Source organism: Mercenaria mercenaria, unplaced genomic scaffold, assembly GCF_021730395.1.
Source record: "Mercenaria mercenaria strain notata unplaced genomic scaffold, MADL_Memer_1 contig_3855, whole genome shotgun sequence".
Taxonomy (NCBI): Eukaryota; Metazoa; Mollusca; class Bivalvia; order Venerida; family Veneridae; genus Mercenaria; species Mercenaria mercenaria.
Genome location: NW_026462035.1, coordinates 29,364 through 55,832, shown reverse-complemented (window position 1 = coordinate 55,832; position 26,469 = coordinate 29,364). Strand labels below are relative to the sequence as shown.

The following is a 26,469-nucleotide window of genomic DNA, read 5'->3' as shown; positions in this document are numbered from 1 at the left end:
GTTTGTTGACGTGACGTATCGAAGATACAACTTTGCAGCGAAAAATGGCAGTGTTGACATTTCGATTCGACTGTCTGCTGTCAATTACTTTTAATATCTTTTCTGTGTATTTGTCAATTTTCATAATGGCAGAATATACTTGTAGCCAAGACAGCCAGGCATCTACTATGTTAAGTACATTCTGTATGAAACTTTCTATCTGAAAATTGTAAAGAGGTAAATGAACAGGAATATTACAAGATATTGTACACTGTTTAAACTGTCACAGATGTGAACGGTTTAATAATTACATGGTCATTATGCACATGGAATTTTTATGGAATTTTCAGGAGGTCTATTTTAGTTGCTATTACAACAAAAAGTGACAATTTAAAACACCACTTTTCCTGTGTTATTGTACTATAATTTTCAATTTTCATAGATTCTGCTGTACATGCAAATTACAATAAAACTACTTTTTGTCATTCTCACTACTGCCATTACTGATAGACAGCATGCTGGTAGGCTACTAAATAAATCAGAAATTATTTGTTTATATTTTTCAAGATAACATCAAGCAGTACGAAATATAAAGGTTCGCAGTTTTGACTATGCTCAACATCAAAGCCAACACATAAATGCAGATTCTTTGGAGTTGCTGTGAATCCTCATGCAAATTCGTTGGAGCTGCTGTGAATCCATATGCAGGTATAAGATTTTGAAGTTAGTGTTTACATTCATATCAGTGTCAGTATCCTCAAATGGACTTTTTCAATATCAATTTTAACTATGAAATTCCATTTATTACTAAATTAAATTCCATAGTCTTCAAACAAATCATGACTCTATGAATAAAAGCTACAGACCTGCAGTGCACATTGTACATTGGAATTTACAGTCACCTTTGCAGAAATTTTGTCAAATAAAATTGTCTAAAGGAAGTTGTGTTTTGTTAAGACTTGATTTTACTAATTTCTATGGGTGTTTGTTTTTCACTGAACTTTCTGTAAATCCCTGAAATTGGATTGAAAATACTGCATTGCTTTATAATAAAGAACCTATATCATAAGCACTCACCACTGTGAATTGGAATTCAATTAAATATTGAAAAATACAAGTTGATGTGAAGTGTTATCTGTAAGAAAGGATGAACTGTTTGGTCAACGTTGATTCACTCCATTTTGATGAGAATTTAATACATTTCAAATCAACTGTTCTTGTTTTTGTTTGAGTACTGCTGTTGGAAAAGGAGCAAACAGTGTGGTATCTATGGCCCACCATCACTTCAAGCATCATTGCTATGGAGAAAAGAATGTTTCATTACATATGCGCAATTATAGTGGACGAAATAAAAGAAGTTGTAATAAGGTAAGAATTCCCAATAAATAAAGAAATATTTATTAAGCACACAGAATTTGGTGTTGAAATATTTAATTTTACAGTGTGATCATACACTTCAGTTTGGAAAGTCATTAGTTTCCAGTTTATTTATATAATGTGCATAATTTTATGTAACTGAAAAATCATATCTCCACTGATAAACATTGATTTACAATTTGAATATTGCACACTTGCACAACATACTGTATTAAGACATAGCTGTGTATGTAAAAAAATAAACTACATGTAACTGGTATTTATTTGTTTTAATAAAGTGATGCTATGTTATATTCTAAGGAATCACTATTTTGTTTAAGAATACATTGTTTAAATATACCATTATTTTAGCTATGGAATGTGGCTTGTTATGATGGGTCTACATGATGAATTGAAGTACAACCTGATGGAGGCAGGGCATACAGAATTCACTCCTGAACATGTTTAGGTATATTTGGCTTAATCCTTTTTAAGCAATTATTTTTTTTTATTAATAATCAAGTATTGATAAAACTTGCTGCAGAGATCATGCCTGTAAAGAGGCCACTTAAATTAAAATATCACATTTTTTGTTTCTATTTGTGTAGTTAAAGAGTGTATAGTTCACTGCAAGCAAGTTAAACAGAAATAACATAATTTTAATAAAGTAACTGTTTTTTTAACCAGGTTAAAGAACTATTTGTTAAAATGAAATCAAAATCATGCCCCTTACTTGATGTAGAATATTGTGCGATGGTTGATTTTTTTTCATGAAAAGAGGTTGTCATAACTGTAATAAAATTCAAAAATGTTATTTAATGTAATTATATGTGGGCTGTCTTATGGACATCTGTTGTTCAGGATTTAAAAAAGGTTATGTGTTCTTTGGCTTAAATATTTGATACATTTATCATTACAGAATGTCTTCTGCATGACCTGGTACAGTATTCTTGAAGGATTATAACTTCAACACAGAGACGGAGATTAGTATTTTTAGGCAGGGGGTTGGCATGACAGGCAAATTCACCAGCCGTATTACCATTCTTGAGCTTGATGCCAGTCGACCGTGGTACCTGTATAATGAAATAGCGCACCTTTGCCACAACAGCAATGTATGCTCAAAACCAGCAGTGCCTAAGCTATCAAAATTGTGAACTGCAGTCATTTAAAACGAAGAATGAATGGAAAAAAGTGTTTAACATTTAAAATAATAGAGAAAAAAATCTCTGAAAGTTTAATTAATTTGAAAGTGTTTTTGATTTTTTGAAGATGTACTAGACCCAAATTCCATATATCTGAATTCCAAAAATGTTACATATAGTATATGTAAACTTTGAATTAACAAATTTATGGTGTCAACAGTAATATGCATTTGTTAAATATTGACACACTATATACATGTAAGGCTGAACACAGTATAAATGAGAATATGTTGTATTATGTTAACTGCGTAACGATGGAAACTTTTTTCTGTTGTTCTATATTATGTCTTGGAAAAAAAAACATTGATGGAAGAACACTTTTCATTGATGCATTTTTTTATTTTTACATGTAACGGTAAATGCTGAAAGTGTTCTACAACAACTTACCAGAAATGTCATTGTTGCCTCATTGAAGCATATACCGCAACTCCATTTTAACCATAGCAACAGAAATATATTGTACATGTACCTTTTAACAGTTTTAAGCTATGCTTTCCTCTTTGATTTTGTCTGACGGAACAAGTAGATGACTACGATGAATGCCTTTATGAGTGTTTAGCTAAAAGTTTGCTTTTAATTTATATTTAAAGAACATTTTTATGCTTAAGATACCTTGCCTTCTGCTTCCATTGCGTGTGTTAGCTTTTATTTTCATCTTAATATTCCGGCGATTCATTGTGCGATCATTTTACCTTTTCTTTGCGACGGATTCCGCGGAGTTCGGTTTTTGAAAGAATCAAAACAGTTCGAAAGAAGAGACACGACCTGGAGCCAAATACAATTATTACGGATATGACATTTAAGTGCAATTTAGTACTTTTACAGTCTTGACATAGTGTTATAATTGTTTATTAACGTCACTATCGTTAGTGTTTTGTCGTGTATGGACAATATTTTGATTAGAGTTTTGTCTGTCTTTTAATCATTGTAATTTGTCATCTTTTGTTTATCATCTGTAATCAAATTTGTAAAAAGTGTACATAGATGTTTGATGTTGTTCTGATCTGCTATTGTTTTCTGTGTACCCATCTCCCCCTTCCGTCCTGTGAAACATATATGTAGGGATTCCCAAAGAGTACACTGTATGCATAGGCTAAATTAGACGAGAAAGAAATAAGCAGGCAAAGCAGGAAAATAAAACTCTTTTAACTACACACATGCCTACTGAAAATACATGTTATGTGGTTAGCGCAAAGAAGGCTAGAAGGCGTGTTACGTTGTTCTGTTCTTATTTTTATTAATCTTTGTTTAGTGCCATTACGGGCATTTTTAGTGTCATATTTATACATCATGTGCCAAAGTTATGTTCTTATTTTGACAATTTGAAAAAAAGTCGTTTTGAATTTACTGGTTGAACAAATGTTTCAGATCAATAAAAGCCATATTTAGTGAGAAAAATACTGTTGTTTACAGTAGTGTGTTAATTTTACATAAATATATCGAATGTTAAAAATGTTCGATGTTCTGTTTGTTACAATTATTAAACGGTAACTGATGTCATATCCGTAACTGTACCATCTATAAGAACATTAAATATTAATTTGCACAATTTTTACATAGAAGGAGATGGTGTGTAAGTGACTTAATAAGACCACGCTTGGATGTCAATTGTCAGCAGATAATCAAATGTCTATATCGTCTGTTTCCTGCATGGTCCATAATTTTATCATTTATTTTATCTGGCCTTGTGTTTGATGAGAACATTTGGCACACGCTATACCCATAAAGATGAAAAATTATTCTAAGTTGTAAACCTAACCCTTACCATAGATATATCTTAAAAATATCCCCGTTACATTTATATGGACAACCTGTTTTCTACGCTAATTGTCAGAATACTTAATTCTGGTACATAATAGGTAGATCCAATCTGACTAAAGTACATCTCCTATTACGCTACGCATAGGATCTGACAACGAGCTATTGATGGCCTCGTTCTGACAACCCTTCCGCTAGCCAATCAAAAGTTAACTTACAACATTTTGTAAGCTTTAAAAAGCCTTGGTATTTGATATCAAAAATGTTTATGTCGAAAGATGTCAGGTAGCCGTTTAGCTCAGTCGGTAGCGCATTTGCTCTGTAAGCGAGAGGTCCCGGGTTCGAGCCCTGGATTAACTGCAGATTTTTCTTACTCTTTGACATTCGAAAAAGTTGTCTGATTGGTTCAAACAAAAATAGATTTGCGAAAATAAAAATAGCAATCTTGGAAATCCAAAATATACAGAACACGAATGTGAATGGGTCGTTCTCAGATCTTCGTTTAGAAGATCAAGTACTTTAGTCAGATTGTAGGTAGATCAAACATTATGTTACATGTATTTGCTAAGTTGCCTAAGGAGGGTAACATACTCCAGTACACGTTTGACAGCATTCAGAAAGACAACAAACATTTGTAAAGCATTACAGCTATTTTAAAACACAAAAGTATGCCTTCTGAGTTTTAGCAATTTAAAAAAAGAGATTGTGAACACTTCAATGACTATAACTCTTTAAGCAACTTTATTTAAGGCCCAAATAATACTTTCGTGTATGAAGTTAATACCATTAGAATGGATTAGATTTATACTTTACTGAATGTTAAATTAAACAAAAGGGAATGAAAAGTTGAATAAACATAGTTTTGTATAATTTGAAAACAAGAAATGAGTTGATACTTCCGTATCAGGACATACGGGGACATCTTATATTCAATGACTGATATCATGTAAGAATTATGGCATGTGATATCTAGTTTGTCAACTATTCGTCGCAGGAGGAAAAAACGAAAAACACATTTAGGCAGACGCTCCTTCTTCCATTAACAGTAAAGGGTTTCGATAAAATTTTATTTTTGAACGACTGCTTGAAAGATTAAAAGACAAGGCAAAACAGCTTTTTTCTGCCTTAATTGAGGATAGAGACAAGAAAACTTAATTACTGAACTTGATTACAGAATATTTTAAGGTATTGTATGAATAATGTCCCGTATAACATAAATCGCTTATGTAATGGTTTAACCAGAAAAAATGGTATACACACATATGTCTGCCTTCGGATACTATTACATGTTTTGTAACTTGGACAGACATTTTTTGTCAGCTTTATATTTTGCTGTCATTTTGGGTCAATTCTGTCACTGGTTCCTTAAAACGAAATGTTGACTTCGTACTTGTTTGAGAATACGGACATATGTTTTAATTTAATAGCAGATTAACTAATTGCTATAATTATCTATCTTACGAAACAGCAGTTGACTAATTAAACGATAATCTGTTTTATTACTAACAAACTGTTTTTACCAAACTTGTAAACGACTCCATGTTTACAGAAAATGTGCGAGGGACTCATCTTAAAGTATAAGGCACCATTAATATCTATATTCATCTTCTCTTTGTTGAATAACTCGTGACCTGTTTCAGTTTTATTTTCCAAGTGTTTCAGTATCCTTTGGTCGAAGAAAGCTTACATTTTGACTTAAACAGAAACTACACGTGTCAAACGTTGCGTTTGAAAACCATAATTTGAATTCTTTGAAACGTGACAATTTTGCATGGTGTGATTTTATACGATTATTATGAACAACTACCACATGTTGACGTTGTTTGTCTGTATAGCGCACGAAATAAAGTGCTCCGTGAGGAAACTTTTTCGTGTCTAATGCTTTCAAACGTATTTCGGAATGATTAGGCACAACTTTATTGAACGCAACCTGATCAATTCGCAGATGTTTCTCCAGAAATGTGTCCCATGCTTGCATTAAGTTCCGACATGCCTGGCAATTTTTTATCACTATAAATCCCGTGCAGTAGTTTCGTAGTCCATATTTTGGCATCAGTATGTCAAACGTATCATTAAACAACGGAAATGGGTTTTTTAACCAAACAGTATCAGCATCTGTATATACAACGTTGTACCCTTTCTGCAAGTATTTCAATATATACTTTGGGCGCCCTGATACCAATTTAGAGAAAGGTTTAGTTCCGTACGTAGCAGCAGCAGTCGTTGAATTCCGCAAATTTTTATCAGGTGTAATATAAGTATATTTGTTAAGCAGTTTGGGGTACACAATGTTATCTTCGGCAATGACTATTATTCTGATATCCAAATTAAGTTTTCTGTAAAAATGAAGCCTATTTTGGAAAAAGTCGTAGAAACCGTCATTTATTGTTAGTAATATGATCCAATCCTTATACGATTGTGTCAACAAATTCGCAGTATTTTTACTTTTGTAATGGAAATATTGAGTACTCACCAAAACAGAAACTAAAGAAAATGACAGAACGATGAAGACAAATGTTTTTTGCATTATTTTGCTAAAGCTTGGTTTAAAGAAATATATATTACAAAGGTTTGCTACAGGAGTGGCATCGATTTATTTTCATAAATATATATATATATATATATATATATATATATATATATATAGTGAATATTTTGTTCGGCCCTAAATATATAAAACGGATTCAGATGTTTAAACTAAACATATCGACATGTTTATTCCAAAATGTTCTTGCTAAAATTGATGTTTTGTTATATTTTTTGTTGCAGTAGTCATACAGATATAAAAATTATTCAGTTAAAACTTTATTTTCGATTTTTGGCCTGTTTGTCAGCTGTAAAGAAAGTATCTATGGTACACAGAAATAAAAAAAAAGAAGTGCAATTTCGTAATAAATCAAAGGTAAACAAATGTTTTTTATTCATCAATTGAAAAAGTCTTTTTTGGAGACGTTCACATAATCGGATGAAATTGCACAAGTTAATTCTTGAACATTTATTTTACATGCTAAGGTTAAAAAAGCAAGCTGAAAAAGGCTGTTAATTTAAACGTACTTTTAAAATGTGCCTTAATCACTTTAATAATTGCAAATTAAGAATAAATTCTTATTTTGAGAATTTATCAAACTTGATTGTGGTATTGCTGTATCCCTGACATGCAAGTTTTCTGTCTAAATATTTTTTTAAACATATACCTCTAGAAATTTGAAAGATACTTGAAAAAAAGCAAAGTGATTCAATACAGGTCTCGGTAATTACATGCAAGAGTATGCAAGAGTATGGGTTAAGGACAATGATAATAAATAGCCAAATATTAAAACTCAACTGGTAATTTATTCAATATTTCGTTCTCAACTCGGATAACATGGGGCAATTGTTCCAAATGAGATTTGAACTAACAAAACAAACTGAACACTACCTGAATCACAGATTAAGGTTTTCATAATTTAACACACCATCTTTTTCAATGAATGAATATCTTGACAATAGTAAGACACATACGATTTGTCATCGTGTGCTTAAACCATTATATGAACTAATTGAAGATTTAAAGGATATACTGTACAGTTGAATAGTTAATGACTCTAAGATTTAAACACACTTGGAAATTGAAATAATTGTATTGAAATCAAAAGAATTAGTTCATTTATCTGAATTACTACACATTAAAGGGGAGAAATTACATAATTTCATTAAAAGTAATATAATATACATGTCTAATAGTAATCTAATTCTAAGAAATTGGTCTTTTCAGTTCATTTGATAAATCTCTAACAGAATATACTAAAAATAAAAAAAAATGTCATACAATGTTTTTTAAATGTGATTAACCACTCACTTTTGAATTAAAATATGTATTAGTATTGTACGTTACTTATTGGTAGAAAACATATTTAAAAGAGACAGATAATTGTATTGCATGTGTATGCTTTCTGATTCATCAGGGATATATGTGTAATAATATAATATACACGCAAACAGTATGTTGACAATAAATTGCAATCATATTTAAACTTTCGACTAGTTTCACTTTATGTAAACGTGTACACTTTTCAAACGTTATTGATCAAATACATTAAGCGATTCTGAAATAAGACAAAAATATATTGTCATCACTTGAGTGAAATGCAATCTGATAGGAATAAAGTACTGGGAGCTGTTTAGGTACATAGATGTAGCTCGCATTCATGTCAATGCTCATTTTATGTTTGGTTTGCTTGGGCCACCATTACTTAAAATAGAGGAAGTGTTATTTTGCTGTACAGTTAGGCATTAGGTGTGCTCAAATATCTTTTTGTTGCTCATTTGCATTGTTTAGACATGAATTTCACTTACTCAAAATCAGTGTTTGGGGAAAAGCGCAGTAAAATCACATTTAGGGTGCTGGTTAATAATTTCCCAAGATTAAAGTTATCTTTGTTATTTTCTTGTTCTGTAATATTCGATGTATTTAAGAAATAATAAATGATTCCATGACACCATTGAATAATATAAAGTCTGGAGTTCGGATGCACAGTAATTCAATTAGGAGTGTGTCTTGAACACATTGTAACTTAAAAACAAAGAATATGATTGGAAACACTTGCATACATATGCCGGGCCATTATGTTCTTTACAGCATGTCGCCTGCGGAGAAGTGTGCCGCATTAATTAACCAGGTCTTTTAAAAACAAAAGAGGTTATTTGATCGACGGAAGGCATTGTGCGGGCAGACGGCATCAACTTTGGTTCCCATTCTATTACATTATTTAGAAGTGACTGATTGCTGTCAAATTTGGTATCTTGGTAGCTTGCATAGAGACAGAGTTTCGGGAATCATATGAGATCAATAAGATTAAGGGAAAGGTCACTCCTATTTAAAACAACAACAAACGATTTTGATTCAATACATGTCGTTTACATTGAGGTATTGAAATTAAACTTGCCCAGTATGTAGGTTATAGAAACACAAATGATGGGATTGTATACCGCGTCTGTGGGGATGTTCGCGAACTTCACAAAATTTCTTCAGCAATCCTAACCGTATTGGGACACAATGCATACACCCACATCACCTAGGCTGAATTTGATTATTGGTCAGATAAAACCAGCGAAACTGTTTATGCCTCTGATGTAGCTTTATTTGACGTTGTTTTTACACTTTTAAAGCCAGGTTTATGGAACATTTAGACGTGAACCTCAGCAGCATATGTAAGCCAGCCTAATTGTATCAGAAATCAGGCTATAGCCTATGTTATGTGAAAACCTACCAATTTTACACTCTATCATATTTATTTCTATACCAATCCAGTTCATATTTAAACCGAATTTTAATGACAATAACATATACAACAATTACATTATGGTCCCAGTCAGACTAGATATGCCATGCCATACGAAAACCTGCCATAAACTAGAGCTATCACTAAAGGTGATGAATGTACCCCCCGCATGCACTGACACAGTACATTGCAATTTGACGCACACAAGATTGCATAATTATGTGGACTGTATGTATATAGACTGTATGTATACAGTATAGTAACAAAAAACAAAGTCCCATAACTATGCAGAATATTTATCTTAAAGAATGCAACATGCACCATGCACAACTAGGGTTGGTACTGATCACTTGTGTGAAGTTTCATTAAATTGTGTGTAAGGGTTTGGTAGATTAGGCACGCACAAGATTGCATATGCAGACTGTATGTACATAGTATGTTAACAAGAAACAATGTCCCATAACTCTGCATTTTTTGTCGCTGAAAGAACCTAACATGCCCCATGCACAACTACTGTTGTTACTGATCACTTGTGTAAAGTTTCATTAAATTGTGTCAAGGGGATGAGGAGAGATGGTGCGCACAAGATTGTGTCTATGTATATAGTATAGTAACAAAAAAAACAAAGTCCCATAACTCTGCAGAATTTTTTTCTGAAAGAACCTAACATGCCCCATGCACAAATACTGTTGTTACTGATCACTTGTGTGAAGTTTCATTAAATTGTGTCAAGGGGATGAGGAGAGATGGTGCGCACAAGATTGTGTCTATGTATATAGTATAGTAACAAAAAAACAAAGTCCCATAACTCTGCAAATATTTTTTCTAAAAGAACCTTACATGCCCCATGCACAACTACTGTTGGTACTGATCACTTGTGTGAAGTTTCATTAAATTCTGTCAAGGGGATAAGGAGAGATGGCGCGCACAAGATTGCGTCTACGGACAGACGGACAGACGGCCAGACGGACAGACAGACAGACAACCTGAAACCAGTATACCCCCCCCCCCCTTACAACTTTGTTGTCGGGGGGAACAATAACTATATTATCTTTGGCACCCTTTTTAATCATGTTTTGTTACAATGTATTAACTTGACCAAGTCCCTTTTATGGGCCTAGTTAGATCAGAAATTTGGCCATATTGAGCGGTAATCTACCATATAGAATTACTTTTACATTCCATCAACAATCCGTCTCATATTTAGACAAAATGATTATGACAGAAAGGTCTTAGTCAGATCATGACTAGGAGACATATTTTAGGAAATGAAGCATCCAGGCCACCTTTAACCACTAGCCCCTGCTGACCGAATCGTGATCCTTTACCCCCAACTAAAAAAGACAACACAGACAGCGAATATTTAAAAGTAGAAATTATACATATAAAATGAATATTTTAAATACATATAATATATGAAGATTACCCATAATAAAATGTATTGTGTAAAAGAGAAGAAATTTACTGACAGTATAAATTTTCAATATGTTATAACAAAAAATGGTAAATCGATGTTAAAAGCAACATGTGCATCTTGCGGTAATATAAAAACTATGTTTGTGAAACGTATTGGAGGGGCAAATGACATTCATGGACCAAGTATAGTATAAGCATAAAGTAGTTTCGTGATTTAATTTTGGAATTACTACGCTTTAAATTACTACTACGCGTTTACTACATTTGTAATAATTATTACTACGCGTTTACTACATTTATATATTTTGTATAAATGAATAATATCAAATATATATTTTTAAATAAAAATAAGGAAATAACGTAACATGACAGTAATTAAATTTATATTTATTATATTTATTTTAATAATAGCAGGTTGACAGGTTGACAATTTGACAATTTGACAGGTTGACAGGTCGACAGGTTGACAAGTTGACAAGTTGACAGGTGGACACGTTGACAGGTCGACAGGTTTACTACATTTATAATAATTATTACTACACGTTTACTACATTTATATATTGATTTTGATTTTGATTGAGTGTTGTTGTTTTTTTAAATGAGATAACATTTTCTTGTCACATTTACTTTTATTTACATCGGTTTCATAACAAAGATCGTGACTCTGTCTAGTTCATTAACAGGAGGACCGTTATGCAACCCCCACATCCCCGCTTTACGCCATTATATTTATAGAATAATGTAACTTGGTCTGTCAACCTGTCGACCTGTTTACGCCATTATATTTATAGATTAATGTGATTTGGTCTGTCAACCTGTCGACCTGTCGACCTGTCAACCTATCAACCTGTCAACGCCATTATATTTATAAATTAATATATACAAATCATTAATAATATGCACTCTTTCGTAACTGAATTACTCAGAGTTTGCATGAGTCACGATCTTTGTTATGATAGCGGTGTAAATAAAAGTAATGTTATCTCATTTAAGAAACACTCAATCAAAATCAATAGCAAAGCACCTTTTGTAAAACAAGCAATTAATATGATGTATAAACTCGGACTCGGACAGTCGAAATCAAGTGCAGGTTAAACAAAACGGTAAAAGGTGGAAGCTTTAAAATACAATTAATGGCCGAATCTCCCGACATAGAATGAAGTGATTAATAAGCAGAAGAATTACAAAAGCCAATGAAAATGAAGCCGAGTTATGATTAGCAATATTGATGAAATTTAGTCAGCCGGCCTTATTTGCATGCAAGAGTTTTCTAAGTACAATAAAGGTATAAAGTACTTATTAACTGTGAATAATATTTTTAGCAAACATGCTTGGGTCCATTAAAATATGAAACTGGAGAATCTGTTAAAGAAGCGTTTAATAAAATAGTTTCAAAAGGATAAAAAGTCAGGGACAACAATCCTTACTGTTTGAAGTCCTATACAAATATTTATCACGTATTTAATGAAAGAAAGGTGGTAGTTATAAAAAGATATAACAGAAGTTTTAAAAGAATAATGTGGAAATTCTTCACTGTACACAATACTTAACTTGTTTAAATAATTCTGCAGACATGGTTAATACATATAATGACACAAAGCATTCTAGTATAAAAATGACACCGACTGAAGCCAGTAAACATTCAAAATAAAGGTACTGTTTATTTTATTTTTTACGGTAAGTTAAAATTATTAAAGAGTAAGCCAAAGTATACTATATCTTAGACAGAGTTCGTTTGAGTAAAATCAAGAGGCATTTTGAAAAAGGCTACACACCAAACTGGACAGAGGAAAGATTTGTAATTAATGGAATTCGCAACACAAACCTAAGAACATATACGATTAAAGATTTAAATAACGAATTAATTGAAGGTACATTTTATGAAGAGGAACGGTTGCCTACTAAGCAAGAAGATTTTAGAATAGATAAAAAATATATAGAACGAGATTATAAGAAAAAACTAACTTTAGTAAAATGGAAAGGTTACAGTGACAAATATTATCGCTGGGTTTCGTTTAGTAACTACAAACAACTATAATAAATTTTGAAAAAAATATCTTATAAATGATTTCAAAAAATATAGATAAAAGTGGAACAGAAATGACAGGCCAATCAATCATACACTTAACTAAACTTGCAGGTGCTTACAGAAAAAGTTATCAGTTTTGCGGAAGAGCAAATACTGCATTACAAATCACAGCTGGTATAATGGGTAGCTCAACTGCTTGAGCACTAGGTCCCGATATTCCTGTATTGTTGCATTTGCCGGAGCTGTTCCATCATTAATTACTAATTGTCATAACAAACTGAAAGCTGGAGATAAGAAAACTATTTTAAAATGACTTAATCACAAAAGAAAACAACTAATATGATATGAAAGAATATGTGATTGATAAATAAGAAAATGTTATAGATCTGTTACAAAAAGAACTATTTGAATGGAGTTGAAGTTCTCTAATGTCAGAACAGGAAAGTACAAATAGGACATGTAATTGTCACAAAGACATGAGAAATAATAGCTTACGAAACAATTCTAAAGTTACCATTGCAATAATTAATGAATAATACATAGAACATATAGAATAACGTATGCTTAATCTTAGAAGTGAAAATTAGATGCATGCCTTTAAATGTTCTGTATCGAAATCCCTGTAGTAAAAATCAGCATTACTGAAAAATGACAGTGTTACAGAATCTACATCATGATTTTGCAAGAGCTTTCAAAAACTATGCATAACTTTTTAACAGGGCTATCAAAACCCCCTCTATGGAAAGTCAGAAATATCACCTAAAGATTAATTACAAACAATGCATGCAAATTTGATATATAATAAAATACAAAAGACTCTTATGAATGAGTTTATTTAAGAGTTACATACAAAGGAAATTCTCATATCTCATTACAGCCTGTTACATAATTAGTTAGAATCTGATATTTAGAGAAGTGTGTGAAAACCACACAAATCCCACCCCCAACCTTTCCTCCACACACACACACACACGCGCGCGCGCGCACACACACACACACACACACACACACACACAATAGTCACATAAATTTTATCACACCCCTCGTCTACCCCCTCCCCACCCCGCCCCCAACACCACACACACCCAAAATATTGTCTGACATTTGCCCCCAAATGATAACATGGTAAGCTGTACATTTCCATCTACTATCAGCCCTAGAGGACAACTGGTCCCAGTTGTTACTTTTTCCGGTGGACATTGGCACCCAACCTTTATTATTATGTCCTATTTATCTGTTGTTCCCGAACTCTTTAAGGAACAATAAATCGCAAAAGACACGTTTTAGTCTACTGGCTTATAGGACAAACATATCGTGGATAGGCGTGCAAAATTAATGTCCACTCAAAGGTAAGTAGTTGGGACCAAATGTCCTACATGTATCTAACATTTCAATTTGTGGCTAATCCGTTTTTTTTTCACTTGGGAGCACATGTCTTTGGGGGTAAATGTCGTATATTGTTAACTGCTCCTAGTAGATTTCTGAACAAAACAGTTGTAATGAGTAACATTTTTTATTAAGAATTATAATTGACATTATTAATTAATTGGCTGTGACAAACAATTTTTGTATATTTGTTTGCACACTTTTTGTATTTCTTTCTTGTCCCTAACAAAATAAAATAGCAATTGTATACTTGGTTTAAGTCAAAGATAAATGATCTGATACATTTTCAAGAATTGAAAATGTTGTCACACTTTTCACATGATAAAGAATATTTTGACCACTGTGTCATTTCCGAGCCAAGAGGGTTTTTGCATTTTAAAGTACAATTAGTAAATACGGGACACAAACAAAATCCTCCCCTGTTCGATTTGACAAAAGCAGACTATATTCCGCTGTTAGATATTTTCAATTATATCATAATTTCCACTTCGTTCCATTTACTTTTGTAACTTTATTTTAATCTTTCAATTTTAGAGTTATTTTTATTCAGTAAAAATTAAACGGGGGTTTTGTAAGCCTTGGTCCAATTGAGCAAGGGAATTTGTCTGTCCTACATTCAGTAAATAACTGCAACAATTGGAAATCGCCGACTGTATTTTTTCATAGAATAATTTATTACACAATCTTCGTATTATATTTTTGTATTTTCTTTTCTTTTTCTGTTTAGTTTGAAACCAGAAAAAAAAAATAGAAAGTTTACACTTCTGTCTTAAATAATCTCAAAACAAGACATTTGGCAATGCCATACGAACAATGATTTCAAAGTTTGAGGAGACCGACTTTATATACAAGTGTAGTAGAGTAGAGTTCAAAGGCGCGCTTATACTGCCTTGCTATATTAGCTAGCTTTGATAGCAATGTGATAGTGTCTGCCTTAGGTGTAAAAGGTCCTGGGTTCGATTCACAGTCAGGGCTGAAGTATTTTCAGTCTATTACATTTAGCGCCCAAAATAAATATCTCACGAGTAGATATGTATGGATATTTTGGAACGTCCCACAGAGGTTCAAACTCATGGAATTCGATGACCAATTCTAGGAGAGGGTGTATGTAGTAGGGTACAGTATAAGGATGCACTTATACTGCCTTGCTATATGAGCTAACCTTTATAGCGATGTGGTAGAGTGTCCATCCTAGGCTTAAATATTTTAAGTCTGTTACAGAATTTTAAACTTTGTCTCAATAAAAGGTGCCAAGTGGTTAGGGTCACCGATTTCAAATCACTTGCCACTCGCCAATGTAGGTTTGAACCTCACATAGGGTGTAGAATTCATCATGTGAGGAAGCCATTCAGTTGGCTTAGGAAAGAGTGGTGATTCTACCAAGTCGCCCGCCTGTGTTGAAATAATGCCCGGAGGGTATTACTCCACTAAGAAAAGCTGAGAAGTCGCCTGTAATGACCTGTAATTGTGTCGATGTTACGTTAAACCCAACAAAACAATAAAAGGTATGTACACACCAAGTTTAGTGACAATATGACTATCCAGACTAAAGATATTGAGTGGAAATCTTTATTTTTTAGTTTCAATGAACTTGATATTGACCAAAGAGACCCAAAATACAATCCCAACAAGCAATGCAGACACCAAGTTTGTTCCCATAAGGTGTACCATTATTCTGTTTTAGTAACTGACCCAAAATTCAATCCAAATTGTAAGTATGCAGATTAATTAAGATATGTTAACCTAGAGGTTCACTGCACTCACCCCATAAACGATCCGAACATTGGTTTTTCTGTAAGCTTCTTTTAGTCAAGATCGATCCAAGCTAAAGATCTACAGGTGAGTCCGGCAGGTTTTTCAGATGTGTACGACCTTTAAGGCGTTATGATGTCAAAGATGTGTGTAGTTTGAAAGCATTTTATGGGGTGGTTGTGGTGAAGATTTTCTAGGATTTAAGACCGATTAGTTCATTTTCAAGTGGTATTTTAAGATTTCTACATAGTAATTGCAGTTGGCTCAATTATTTAGAGGAAATTCACAAATTTTACAAACAAAGTTTTTCTTATTACAGATATGTATTTACTGCTCTTCGGCGGCAAAAGTTATTTATAGGTTACCACCTGGCTAGTTCTATAGATAAACGTCAACATTTTATGATTTTGACATTTCATAAAGTCTAAATTCTTAATTTCCCAGTAGAGTTATCCGCAAAATAACTTGCTGAAGATTTCTCCGTGGAAGTGACTAAACGTGACAGCTAAATACAAACAACGGACAAGGAAACCTATTTTACATATCCATTAAACATATTGTTTTACTGAAAGCACCAAAGATTTGTCCACGCGTTGAAAGTGAAATTTACATTCATTCACTTTTGCAACACGAAGCTATCAAATCTTGTTTATTTAAAGAATGAATTTAGACAAAAGATATTTTCACGGCTGATTTTATAAACAATGCGGTCCATTATATATATATATGGATATATATATATGTCGATATGTGTGTTACCATCATTTATCAATGGCAATTTAGTTAAAAGTTCTTTCATTTAGTTACAAGTTGTTTATAACTGTCCTAATTTCCTAATTTTACCAAACAAAATTGATATTTGCTAGCAGAGTTAAATTGAAATGCTACTGCCTGTAAAATTCCATACTCTCATTTTTTCAAAGTCAACGATCTCGGCCACTGAGCCTCCCACCCCTTCAATCTTTATAACACATGTATAAAAGAAAACAGTCACCATAAATTCATTCCTTGCACCATAACTGCTAGTCCATATGCACTTGGCAGTACCCGTGCATCACATAATGACCGTAGAGTTTTTACTAGTGCCGTAGGTTAAACGTATTTGTTTACGTCTAAGCATGTATAAACAGTCATCGGGATATCTTTGCAAAACCAGGATTTTGGCAAACTTCACTACCTTTTCTAAAGGACTAAGAAGCATCTACTCTAGTTTGAATTGTAGTTTAGGGATCAAGGAGAAATAAATCGCACAATTTTGTAATATTTCAAAAATCAGATTGGATATACGTCGTCCAATCTGACATTTTAAAAATCCAATCGGACAATTGTTCCATATGTTTTGTAAACTTGAAATTTTACCGGGTGGACATGATGAAATTTTAAAAGTTGTGCAAAAATGCTCGAACAATGTTAAAATGGTATGTAAGAAAGTTAACATCATGAAACAGCTGTCTTCTGAGAAATCTTTGAAATCCAATTGGAATTTTGTCCATCTATTTTTGCTGGAAAAACGGGCGCCCGGAAAATTTTCAGATCGGACATTTTTCCAGTATAAAAAAAACTGGAAAAATCTGATAGGAAATATTGTTTTTGTTTTCTTATGTGTAAATAAGCATAATTGTTATCGATAATATTTGTATGTTTTAAGTGAGTATGCAATATATCTCACTGGGAAGTGAGATAACTTAAAATTCTTTCACGTGCAAATAGCGCGAGTGACAATGAAAGGATTTATTTGATATTAGAGATATATTTCATATTTACAAAACGATTTTAGGCTTATTTACGTTGAAATACTCTTTTTCCAACACATTTTAATCGAAGCGCGGTGACCAGAAGCGCACATATATGTAAAAGACGCCAGATGCGTTTCAACATCACACAGACGCAAGCGCCATTTCATTTTATCGTTAGCAGCATTCTGTTTAAAATTCTCTTTCAGTATCCCTATTTGAATCGAGAATTTTGTTATAAAGAACTGTGCGCGACTAAACATGCTTTCCCCTTTTACGCTAGAACTTAATAATTCACAATGCACAACTAGATCAGCAAAGCTATATGTCAATTTTCGGCAAAGGTAATTTAGATTTTATCTAATTTACCACAATGCATAATATTTAAAAAGATATAGGACAACAGACAAGGAAATAGCACATGCCATACATGAAACAGTGTAATAAGTATAGAGACCTACTGAGGCATTCAAATGAAACAAACTGGTTAATAATGTAAAAACAAATATATTACATCAAACTAACGCCGGCATGCGCGCAATTTTCGAGAAAAAAATATCGCAAATGGTGGCGCTGTTTACACGCACCATGTAAATAAATCAACCAAACAATGATAGCAATAGATACGTTACAAAAGAAAATGTTGTATTTAGATAATTATAAACTTAAAATGAAGCGAATCGGATGACAAAAAGATATACACTATGGAATAAATATGGAAAATTATAGTTTTCTACTGAAGGAGGACAACTGGTCACCGATCGCAGTTTACGCACGGCCAATATATTTTTCGTAAAACATTAACAAGCGGAGCAACAGTATTATTAGATTAACAGCTGCAAGAAACTTTTTCAAATCAATTGCTTGCCTTATATCTAAATGAACTAAGATACATTTGAATTTGCAAAAAAATTCCTACTACGCTCGCTTAGTTTTTCTTAAATTTTAATATAAAAGTCACAAACTAGTTTCGCCGTGAATGGCTCATCAGTGTGTAAATATATAACAATAAGACAAAGGGAATTAATTCAATAGAAAATTTTCTATTGAATTAATTCCCTTTGTCTTATTGTTGTATATACTAGTTGTTTTGAGTTGTTCTTGGATCTCAAATTTCTTGCTGGCTGATAGAGTTCCAGCAAGTCTTTAACATAGATCGGTGATTGGACATGCAATGCTTTGTATGTGTGAACTAGAATCTTAAAGTCCACTCTATGAGTAACTGGTATCCAATGCAGTTCTTTTAATACCGGCGTAATGTGATCATAACACGATATTCTCGTTATAATTCGAGCTGCAGTGTTCTGAAGACTTTGAAGTCTATTCAGCAAGACTTTCGGAACACCATACAAGAGCGCATTGCAATAATCAAGGCGTGAAGTGGCGAGTGAATTTACTAGAGATTTTGTAGCATCTGTATTTTGATATTTCCTGATGTGGCCTATTTGACGTACCCTGATCTACAAACTGAGTTAATATGTTTTTCCATGCTCATTTTGGAGTTTAGAAAAGCACCAAGATTCCTTACACATTTAAATGGTGTAATGTTCTCTTCTCCAATTTTCACAGTAACCGATTCAATATGTTTTTCGTTTCTTTGAGAGGTAAATACAATGACTTCAGTTTTATCGGCATTGATTTTCAACATGTTGCTGTTCATCCAAGATACGATTTCGGCGTAAAGCATCCTTTTGAGAGACCGGATTTGTTGGTTTGAAAGATAAATAAGGCTGCCCATCGTCGGCGTAAAAATGATGATTTAGTCCATGTTTCTTGCATATTGTACCAATATATATATATATATATATATATATATATATATATATATATATATATATATATATATATATATTTGCAAAAAGCAAATCTGCGAGGTACGGTGATCGTAGTTTTTCATCAGCTGCATCGAAGTTATGGAATGCTCTTCCGGCTACCATTATAGACGCTAAAAGCTTGGATGCTTTCAAACGGTCATTGAAAACACACTTTTTCTTCAAGGTCTATTGAAACTCACTTTGCACTGAAAAACAAGCTTTGCAATGGAAATTATTTCCTATTGTTTATTGTTCTTTAAAATATATAGTACAATTAAAATGTAGAGTAAAACCTGATTCAGGCTAAATACCTTTTATTGTTAATATATTTTTTGTGTTGTATTGTATGTCCATATCATTTTGTGATATGTAGTTTGTACAGCGCTTTTGAACGTTTATAGATGAAAAGGGCTCTATAAAAATCTGGTAAATACTACTAATAATCATAATAATAATATTCTTTTAACATTTTAATAAGTTATTGAATAGATATATATCCTGGTTATCAAAGGCCTATATCCACTACTATATAATTGTCTCCCCACCCCCTCAAATCTAATAAACAACTCCCATCATATCTGCTGTTTATCAACAATTATGTAACAGTAGCTGATTAGAGGGCAATTAGCACAGCAGGATTCCCGACAAGACCATAAAGATGTGTGCAGTGGAGCTGAAGGAAATGCATTTTCCTTCAGTGAAAGTGGAATAATTTATTATTATTATCATTATTATTACTATATTATTATTTTATAGATAATATTTATTATCTGATTATTATTATTATTACTATTAATTAATAGCACAAATAAGATTAATAAAAGATATAGTAATAATAATAAAGATACTAATGATAATAAAACTCAGGTATAGTAAAACGCAATGAATTCTTTGTTTTGACAAACAATATTTTATAATATCATAATTATAAAGAAATAGGTCATACCGATCCTGCCATTATTTTTATATAGAAAACTTACAAAAAAGAATGGAAGAATGATTTTCTCATATACATACAATCACCATTATTGGAATATAATATTACCGGATAAAATCAAATTACTGCGTCATATCTATACATAATATTCGATTTCAATTGTATACTTATCTCGTGCTTTACTTTATAACACTGAAATGCACATTCGGTTTTCAATCTTAGATAAATGTTATTTACAATAGTCTGCAAGCATTAAAACAAAACTGTATGATGAGTAAGTGTCATCTTTTTCTAAAACAGAGAATTTGAATTTGTGCACATCTCAAGACAGAACTTGAAAAAAAGTGAAAACTTGCTTTTTAACCCTAAAAACATAATAAAATTTTAACATATTCCTAAAAAAGTTTCTTATTATCTTATCATTATGTTTGGTCATCAAATATTTTCCTTTTCATAAAAAATGCCAAAAAAATGTATATAACGTTTAAATTGTTGACATATTTATTAAGTAAAATACACTGTTTCCCCTTCTCATTAATTGATACACTTGTAAGGTAGACTGACATTCCAATAAACAATGACTCTTGATTAATGGAACCTTACTGTGATAGTCATTTGCCACCAACTGTGCTATTGAAGTCAGAAATCCCTTGGCTCACTAAAAAAATCTAGTAGTATTATAATTATTTCAGAACCTGTCATGAATCATGCACAAACCGATTGTCAAGTTTTGGGTTAACTATAATGGTGACAATATCTGAGGTATCTTCCAAGCAGTATACACGATGAAGGTTTCCTAGATATACTTGACTTGCTGTACCCCTAGACTTGCTTCGCTTCTTAGACTTGCTTCTCTTCTTAGACTTGCTCCTCTAATTTAAATTGCTCCTCTCACTGAACTTGCTGCGCAACCTGGACTTGCTGCACTTGGAAGACTTACTCCTCCGAATTGGGCATGCTCCTGTTACTGGACTTGCTGCGCAACCTGGACTTGCTGCACTTGGAAGACTTACTCTTCCAAATTGGACTTGCTCCTTTTACTGGACTTGCTGCGCAACCTGGACTTGCTGCACTTGGAAGACTTACTCTTCCGAATTGGACTTGCTCCTTTTACTGGACTTACTGCGCAACCTGGACTTGCTGCACTTGGAAGACTTACTCTTCCAAATTGGACTTGCTCCTTTTACTGGACTTGCTGCGCAACCTGGACTTGCTGCACTTGGAAGACTTACTCTTCCAAATTGGACTTGCTCCTTTTACTGGACTTGCTGCGCAACCTGGACTTGCTGCACTTGGAAGACTTACTCTTCCAAATTGGACTTGCTCCTTTTACTGGATTTGCTGCGCAACCTGGACTTGCTGCACTTGGAAGACTTACTCTTCCAAATTGGACTTGCTCCTTTTACTGGACTTGCTGCGCAACCTGGACTTGCTGCACTTGGAAGACTTACTCTTTCCAAATTGGACTTGTTCCTTTTACTGGACTTGCTGCGCAACCTGGACTTGCTGCACTTGGAAGACTTACTCTTCCAAATTGGACTTGCTGCGCAACCGGGACTTGCTGCGCTTTGGAGACGTACTCCTCTAACTGAAACTCTTAAGTTTCGTTAGTGACAATACTGGAGGTTTCTTTCTAAACCTTATTTTTTTCTCTCTCTTTTTTTATTTCTATTCCATTTCAAGTATAAATACAAAACGCGCGAATCGGATAGAGAGACGCCATTGTGACGTCACGCGAACAAAAATAGCATACAAAAATGGCGGCAAATTGTGTTTGTTTTATACAAATAAATTGATATTTTTGACAACAGCCCCCTTCTAAAGAAATATTCCATATTTCAAAATCATGGCAAAAATATCTGATTTATTCTGTCTGCATATCCTCTGTTGATATTGTAATGTGGGGACTGTCTTCATCATCTTCATCTTGTCTGCTCAGATAATCTGCAAAGATGTTGTCTGATCCTTTTATTGCCTCAATCCGGAATTTATATGACTGCAAAAATAATGCCCATCTCACTAATCTTCCATTATCTGGTGTGGATTTCTGGATATATGCTAAAGAATTGTGGTCTGTTTGTATGACGAATTCCTTCCCATAAAGATACTTCTGGAATTTTTTTATTCCGAATACTATGGCAAGGCACTCTCTTTCTCCAACTGAGTAGTTCTTCTCACGATCGAGCAGCTTCTTGCTGGCAAAGGCAACTGGAAATAAACCCTCTTCATACTGCTGCAGTAACGCTGCTCCGATCCCGGGTACTTGAACCATCACACTGTAAAATGAATTGTTTAGAAAAATCTGGTAGTCGAAGAATAGGCGATCTGGTGAGTTGATCCTTCAAGGTATTAAAAGCACTATATTGACTTGCTTCCCATTTGACATAATTCGGCTGTCCCTTTTTCGTCAAGTCTGTTAGAGGTGCTGCTATTTCGGCAAATGAAGGTATGAATTTTCTGTAATAGCCCGCTAATCCTAAAAATGCCCTAACTTGTCTTTTGTTTTTTGGAACTGCTGCTTGCCTTATGCGATTAAGTTTCTCCTCTTCCATCTGAACTATTCCATTTCCAACCATATGTCCTGTAAATCCAATATTGCCAAACCCAATAAACATTTTGATGGTTTAACTGTAAGACATGCTTTTTTTAGTCTTTGGAGGAGGTCTCGTAGCATAACAAGATGATCATTCCAAGTTGGAGTATGTCCTATCATATCGTCGATATAATTATCAACGTTGTTACATCCTGCTAGCAGCTTCCTCATCATACGATTGAAGGTCGCCCCAGAGTTGACCATTCCAAATGGCATTTTCTTAAACTGGTAACTCCCTCTGTCTGTAGAAAATGCTGTCATTCTTCGGCAACTTTCAGCAACTGGAATCTGCCAGTAACCTTTACATAAGTCGATCTTTGTAAAAAACTTATCATCTTTCAGTCTTGCCAGAATATCATCCACACTAGCCATAGGTTCGGTATCAAACTTGGTCACAGATTTAAGGCGTCGAAAGTCAATGCAGAATCTATTGCTTCCGTCTTTCTTCTTTACGATTACGATAGGTGCATTGTACTCGGATACAGATTGTTCTATAACATCAGCTTCCAGCATCTTCTGAATTTCATCTTCCACATCTTGACGCTTAGCGTATGGTATTGGGTACTGCTTCACTGGGATAGGTTTGTGGTCAGTCAGTTCGACGTGGTGCTGTATGAGAGGAGTTGTTCCTGGTTGTTCGGAGAACACCTCACTAAATTCTTGAAGAAGATCTAAGACTTGTTTTCTCTGTTCCTGAGTAAGTCTTTCACAGATCTTGACATCATTAAATGTTTCACCACTTATGTATCCTGGAAACTCTAGAAGACTTTCATCGTCTACCGCTCCACCTTGAATATGGTTGTTATCTTCTATAATTGCCACACTTGCTGCAATCGTGTCTTTGCGTTCTTCATACTTCTTTAGCAAATTGATGTGATATGTTCTCGTTCTATCACCAACATTTATTCTATAGTCAACTCCGTTGATAGCCTCAACAACTTCATATGGTCCTTTCCATTGTAGCATCATCTTATTCTTATCTGTCGGAAGCAAGAGTAGTACTTTGTCGCCAAGTTTTAATACTCGTTTGCGAGCTTTCTTATCGTAATGATGTTTGTATGTCTTCTGAGCTCTATTTAGACTTTCTCTTGCTATCTTGCACGTTTCTTCCAACCGCTGCTTTAAATCAAATACATATTGATATGTGTTCTGTGTCTCAGGATTTTCTTTCGCTGTCCATATTTCTTTCAACACTTGCATTGGTCCCCGCACTGTTCTTTCATATAAAAGTTCAAAGGGTGAGAATCCTGTACTTGATTGTGGTACTTCTCTATAGGCAAATAATACTGCCGAAAGGTATCTATCCCAATCTTTGGGTCTTTCTTGGCACATCTTCTTTAACATGCTCTTCAGGACTCCATTCATACGCTCACAAAATCCATTGCACTTTGGGTTGTATGGTGTGGTGAAGAGTTGCTTCACTGATATAAGACGAGTTACTTCTTTCATCAGGTCAGATGTAAATTGGCTGCCTCTGTCACTTAAAACTTCACTTGGGAGACCTACTCTCGAAAAGATGTCAAGAAGTGCTTCTGCTACTCTTTCTGTGTCAATTCGTGGTAATGCACCGCTTCTGGGTATCGCGTGGCATAATCCACCACTGTTAATATATATCTGTTTCCACTGTCTGACACTGGTGCAATAGGTCCTATTAAATCTATGGCTATTCTGTGGAAGGGTTCTTCAATCACTGGCATGTCTCCTAAAGGAACCTTCTTAACTCGGCCTTTCGGAAGGGTCTTTTGGCATTTGTCACAAGATCGGCAAAATCGTCCAACTTCACTTGAAATCCCAGGCCAATAGAAACTTGACGTGATCCTGTCCTCTGTTTTCTTCGCTGAAAGATGTCCTCCAACGATCGATTCGTGAGCAAGTTCCATCACTCTTTTGCGTTTGCTTGCTGGTACGACAATCTGTTTGATCTCGTAGTCATACGCCCCTTTCGTCTGATGATAAACTCTATACAGCACTCCATTTCTTATTGCAAATTTGTATTTTGCACCACCCTTGGTTTCGAGCATGTCTTCTGTCTTTGCTAAATCCCACAGCTTTTGCAATGCTCTATCTTCCTTCTGTGATTCCTTTAATGTCTCCACATTTACTTCTGTTTCACAGGAGGGTTTCGGCACATTCAGTGCTTTCGTTGGTAGCTCTGCTTTTCTACTCTGTGATCTTGTCATAACCGCAGCTACTGATGTATCAGCAATCTTCTTTTTCCATTCAGGATCAGGTCTATCAAGTACACCAGGAACATTCCCAATGACTAAGTCACAAATCAACGACTTTGGTACCATTGCCTCAATTTCTCCAATGTAATACGGAGTATCAACCCATATCTTCGCCATAGGTACAACTTTGGCGTCCCCATCTATTGTGATCATCACTATTTCTTTGCCTAGAAATTGCTTTTTCTTTGACTAAGTCTCTTCTTACAGCAGCGGATTCGCATCCAGTGTCCCTTAACACTTTCACTTCTTCTGTTCCTACGAATCCTCTCTGTACCTCCAAGTTCCTCTCCCCTTTTAAGCTGTCAATGGTACAAACTCCTGCAAGTATTGGGACTGACTCCCCACTTGCCAACTTCAATTTTCCGTCTTCAGTATTGTTTTTCAATGGACTGTTTTTTACTTCCGTTTGAACACACACTGCTGCTAACTTCTGGTCATTCTTTGCTGGAGCTGATCTCATCTGCCTACAATCTCTGGCAAAGTGTCCTGCTTTATTACAGATAAGCAACTCTTTGGAGTGTTACTCCTGCTGTTTTGTCTACAGTCACGCGCTAAATGACCTGCTTTATTACATATAAAGCAGGTTTTCCGCAACCCATTCTTTCTCTTCTGTCTTTCGACTGGACTGCTCATGACTGGTGGAGTTGTGCTTCCTTTGTGGCACAACACTCTTCGACAATATTGAAGGTGTCCCCTTATGTGCTTCGATGTACTGCTCTGCAAGACGTGTTATCTCGTCCATCGACTTTGGTGTTCTCTCTTTCAGAAACACCGCTAATTCGGCTGAACAACCTTCAATAAACTGCTCTCTTATCATTAAATCACATAAGGATTCATACGTCTTTTCTATTCCAGCCAGTTCAGTCCAACGACTGAAGTATCTCTTTATTCTTGACACAAATTGGAAGACCGACTCTCCTTGGTCTGGTTTACTTTGTCGAAATTTAGATCTGAATCCCTCTTCAGTCAACTGATACCTCCTTAGGATCGCTTTCTTGAGAGAATCGTAATTACAGGCCTCTTCT

General features: G+C 34.2%; 1 long non-coding RNA gene across 1 annotated transcript; it reads left to right on the top strand.

Annotated features, from left to right (window-relative positions):
* Positions 1 to 355: 355 nt before the first annotated feature.
* LOC123548274 (uncharacterized) lies at positions 356 to 6,864 on the top strand. The gene is made up of 4 exons (XR_006685854.2): positions 356 to 687; positions 1,212 to 1,347; positions 1,708 to 1,804; positions 2,255 to 6,864. It is a non-coding gene; the product is annotated as an uncharacterized LOC123548274 (long non-coding RNA).
* Positions 6,865 to 26,469: the final 19,605 nt, after the last annotated feature.